Source organism: Physcomitrium patens, chromosome 22 (genome assembly GCF_059467195.1).
Source record: "Physcomitrium patens ecotype Gransden chromosome 22, ASM5946719v1, whole genome shotgun sequence".
NCBI classification, from domain to species: domain Eukaryota; kingdom Viridiplantae; phylum Streptophyta; class Bryopsida; order Funariales; family Funariaceae; genus Physcomitrium; species Physcomitrium patens.
The window spans coordinates 2679275-2685018 of record NC_143431.1 but is presented as its reverse complement, the minus strand read 5'-3'; positions in this window follow the sequence as shown (position 1 = coordinate 2685018).

Sequence of the window (5744 nt, the reverse complement as noted above, 5' to 3'; positions counted from 1 at the left end):
CATCTCCAGAAGACAACGGACGACCATCTATGACTTCTACGTGTACAGGTTTAGTTTTTTGTATTAATGATATTCTATGACATCTAGCAAATTCTTCATCTAAAAAACAAGCTGAGGCTCCTGAATCTATCAAGGCAGAGGCTTTGTAATTATTAGGTCCTAAACGCACATCTATTATAAAACAAGGAGATGGTTCTGAGGAGAGGATAGGACCTTCATTAGAAGTTGTACAAGATTCCAGCCGCACGGTCCCTATTGTAGTTGGACGTACTCGTTTTCCGACATACTGTCTTCTTTGACAGCCGTACTCCTCATTTTGTAGTTACGTCGCTTCTTTGGACAATGTTGAGCAGTGTGCTTAGGTTCTCCACAATATAAGCACAATCCTTCTTGTCGACAACGAGACTTTTCTTGCTCAGTAAGAGGTTTGAAACGTACCACATCAATTTGCATATCCTCTACTTTTGAAGGTATGTGTTGAGGAGACGTCGGTGTTGCCATTGAATTGTAGTAACGTTGAGGCCTACTTGTGCGACTCTCGGATCGAAATTCAAAAAGTCGATTGTCGCACTTCACAGCAAAGTCAATTGCTTGACTCAATGTTTGAGGATCAGGTAAATTAAGCATCAATTTCTTTACCTCATATTGTAATCCGTAGAGAAATTGACTCACAAGTGCGGCATCATCCCACTTGATATCAGTTGCAAGTTGTCGAAATTGCGAAGCATATAATGTTACTGATCGATTGCCTTGTCGCAAAATACGGATCTTGTTGGTTGCAACACGAATTGCATCATGTTCTCCAAACATGGATCGAAACTCCGCCAAAAAAGCCTCCAGATTATCCAATATTGGATCTCGTCGTTCAAGAAAAGATGAAAACCATGACAATGCTGAACCTGAAAGAAGTGTACCAATGAATCTAACTTGTGACCCTAGAGTTGGATAGCTCTGGGGTTGAAGTTCAATCACTAATTGGACCTGATTGATGAATCCTCGAAACTTGGATCTGGTACCATCAAACTTCTCGGGCAAGGCCACTCTCGGTTCTCTAACACTCGAAGGGTGTTCCATTCTGGGAGAAGGGACATGGTTTGGTGCAGATGTTGAAGCAGCCCCAATCATCTCTATATCTTCACTTCCTACCATTCTTGTTGCTCCTTGTGGTGGTAAATTGAGTTGATGCATCGCAAGCATTAACTCCCTCAATTGTTCTTGCATCTGTGCCATTGCACTCTTCATTTCAACAAGCTCTGCCATAGTAGCACTTAGAAAAGAGAAGATGTCTAATAACGCTCAAAACAAATAGAAGAGAGGAATTGATAACAAAGAAAATACTAAGAACAATATCAGTTTAAAAGAGGGTAATCCGCAACTTCTAATGCGCTTATGTCTTATCAAGAAAAAGGGGTAATCCACTCTTAATCAAGAAAAGACAAAGCTCTGATATTGTAAGTGCACTCTTGTCAATCTGTCAAGGACAAGAACTCGATGAAAGCTAAAGAGTAAGTGAGACTTTTTTCAAAGAAATAGGACAAAATAGAAATATGTATATTAAGAAAGAAATTGGAATGGCTATTGCCAAAATACAAGAAAACTAGAGACCCTTGAAACTAGACTAGAAGCAAGAAAGGAGTTGACAAGAGTGAAGAGGGCTTCACTCTTGCCTCTATATATACTATCTAACTAGAAGCCACATGGCGATGTTCTATAAGACCTCCAATATATGTTGACTTTCTAGGCCACATGCCTTTGCTTGCAAGGCAAGTTTTCTATGGATGGACCACGTAGTTAGCTTGTTCTTTAAGCTTCCAACATGTGTGGCACATGGCTAACTTGTTGACCAAGTTTCTAGCCTAAAAGTCAACTATAGACTCCTATAAAGTCAAAGCAGCGTCTATGAAGCTTCTAAGAAGCTTCTCTAGAAGATATTACACAATTAACCTACTTTTATCTACTTTTACATACTTTTATCTATTCATATAGGTAATTATATGTATGTCCGTGACAAGTATATCTTTTTTATATCAACAAATACATCTTCATCATTCTTAAGGCATTGGCTTATAAAAAATTGTGTCCCATTGACAAGTTCAATGCAATATTTAAAGCCAAGTAGGCTATAAGATTGACTAATTTGAAGCCATTGGGCAATATCTGGCTATCATAGATATTGTTATTTAAGTAAAAGTATGGCCTAAATTATTTGATTTGTCAAAAAGCATACTATGCCTTTGCCAATATTCAAAGGCCTTTTCAATCTTCCAATATTGGCTCTATTTTTGTTTCATCCAAGATGCTCTACTGCTACAACTAATTATATTTTGAATTATTATGCCATAAACTATTGGAAGTTCTTTTTCATTATCAAATTCAAAGCAGTCATATTGAAACTTGTTGCCAATCTCTTTGTACTATTCTTCAAATAGATCATTAAATTCTTTATCAATTATAAAAGTGATCAACATTTCTAAGTCTTGGAGAGTCTATTATTTTTTGGAGCGCCAAAGCAAGTGATATTGTAGTGTAGTATGGAATCAAAGAAGTTTAGGATTTTTTATTTTTTTATAGTGTATGAGCATGATAAATCAACAATGTGGTATGGAATCAAAGAGAGAAGAGAGTTGAGGCAAGTGGCATGGTATTTGATATTTAACCTACCTCTCTTTTGATATTTTGATTTCAAAATCATTTACTTCATGAAGTATGTGATTTACTAAAGTGTGAAGTAATATTTTGCAATATTACAAGATACCTTAAGATCTCATCACACATGAAATATCATCCAAAAAGGCCATTTTTGGATATTCTAATTTAGTAACAATGCTTCAAATTTTGTCTTGGTATGAAAATAGTAGAATTTTGAATGTCATTTTACTTAACTTACTCCTATGAATATGCATATTTATATAAATAAATAATACTAGGTAGAAAAAAAATAAAAATAGATTTTATATTATCTTAAGATATATTTAATTTTATACATATTTATAGTTATAAATATACAAACTTTGCCAACAAGTTAGCTTTGTATTGCACATATGAGTAGCTTATGGTATAAGCTAATAATGTGGCATACATAGATACATGCATAGGAAATTTGCCTTGTAACTAAGATATATGTCTTGTAAATTGGACACGTGTTGGAGGTCTTACAGAACATTATCATATAGGTTCTAGTTACATAGTATATATGGAGGCAAGAGTGAAGCCTTCTTCACTCTTATCAATGCCTTTTAGACTTTAGTCTTGTTTTAAGACTTTCTACTCTTCTTGTCTTTGGTAATAGCCATTCTAGTTTTTTAGTCTTTTCGAGTGATACAAGAGAGTATTGATCTTTTAGTTCTCTAAGATTCATATCCTTGATACCTACATACTAATCAATGTATTGGATATACCATGGATGCATAAATAAACAAACAAAATTTAAACATTATAAAGAAGTGTGACATGTAAATTATTTGCTCTTAAATCCCCTCCCTTCAATATGATATCAGCATGTAAGATGTCTGATCCACTTCTTCTAATCTAAGCAATGGGACAATCCTATTATTGTTCAAAGCAAAATTGATAGATGAAAGCAGTGATATCTTCAAAACAACAAAAATAGAATAAAGTACTATATGCAAAGACATAATTGACTGAAATAGTGAAGTCTCCCAAAATCAGTAGTGAATGTTTGATTGCAAGTTTAAGACAAATATATATATATATATATATATATATATAAATGACTATGATAAGTTTTTGATCAAATTCAGATAGTATTTATTGAACGGTTGAGCACAAGAAGAAAAGAATACAATTAATAAATAAAAAGAAATAAAGTATAATAAGAATGATAATCATAATTAAAAGATATATGTCTCATTTCAAGACTGTTCATGAAAAGCAAAATAGAGAGGAATTTATAGGAGCCATTAAGAATAAAAATCATTAGTTTAAGAATGCATTAATTTATTGAAGCCATTAAGAATGTAAAAAAAAAAAAAAAAAAAAAAAAAAATGTAAATGAGAACTGAATACTCAATCGAAATTCCTGTTTCGATGAAAAAATATATAATAGTTACAGTTAGTATCAATATTTACCCCGAATAAAAATTTTAAAAATGAAGTTGTCAGGATAAGTTTTCAAGTTGGAATCAAATCATCCTTGTCACCTTGAATTGTGCTGGAAAATTAACCCCAATCTTCTGCAACTCTGTGAGCCATAACTTTTTCTCAAATTTTATCAAGCATTTTTAAGTTCCATGGGCAGAGCAACAAAAGGATCTTACTTATAATAATAGCACCTTCTCTATTTAAGAGCAAAGAAACAAAAGCCATTGAAACATATGATTGAATGAATGCTGGAACGATGTTTACACCGTCAAGTCGTCAATAATGCTTTTTTAGAAATGATTTTAGAAAATTATAATTTATACCTCATAGATTCATTTTTGGAGTTTTGATGTGGTCTTGCATGTGAAAAGGTCTACCATATGTACCATTTATCATGCCCACATGCTTCCTTCCCAAACAAGTTAATTCAAAAAGTTGAATTTGTCTTCTTCTTTGGCAATCTGGAACAAGCCTGTGATACGGCCTTCGAAAGTGGACAATTGTATCTTCTGCAAATCAGCTATTCACTCAAAGGTTGCATATAAATATTATTTGTTTATTTTATTATTGGGGGAGCTTGGGAATGTTGACAATGCTTTGTTTTCATTCTCCAGATATGTTAAGAAATGCTCCAAATGTAATCCTCCAAAACAAAAACAAAAACAAAAAAAATAATGATAAATATTTTGGTCATATTTAGGAGGAAAAATATCTCAGATGGTGCTGCATGAAAAGTTGACAGTTGTCCCGGCAGATTGATTCACAAAGGGCCCCAATGAAGATCATAGAACCATATTGAAGTTGGACTTTCGGTCTGTTGATTATTTTGATATAATATTGAGTTTTCAATTTTTTAAATTTAATTTTCACAATCGTTGGTAAGGAAAAATATAAAGCGAGAAACATGGCATGTTTTAATTGAACCAAAGTCTAGGTTTTAATACTGTTTCTGTGTTGATGATGTTTCCCTCTAGTCTTTTCTGTAATACCCACTTCTGGTGTGTTGTTTAGTTTTGAATTTTAAGTATGTTTGCATTACCTTTTGAATTGCAATATTGATTTCTTCAAGTAAGTGAATTGAAACTACCACCATATTACCTTCGAGAAAAGTCCATTTTGTTCTTTCTGTGTGTTATTTAATGTTTCATGCCTCTCATAATAATAATATTAATAATATCCTCCCTCCTCAAAATAATTGCCAAAATAATATAAAACTTAAATATCAACTAGTTAGTAAAGAATATGGGAACAAAGATCCACCTGGCAAAATGGCATGAACTCACATGAAACATGCCATTCAAACTGTGCACTCATCACATCCTCAGATACAAATAATAAGTATGTATGAATATATATATATATATATATACACAAACAATTCATACACCATAGTGTCAAAAAGGGTTTTTTTCTCCTTTTTCTATCTATGACAGGGAAAGTATGTCTGTATGCATGGTGCCCATGACTGTTGCTCTTGTACTTGAGAAAACAAATGATTGATAGATACATGTTAAAGTTATTCTTTGTCACTCCATGATTTTTGAATAAATTATATATATATACATATATATAATATCTTGTTAATAGCTGTTAAACACTTGAAAGATAAGAAGCTTTAGCTAAGCAAATTATGATTTTACATG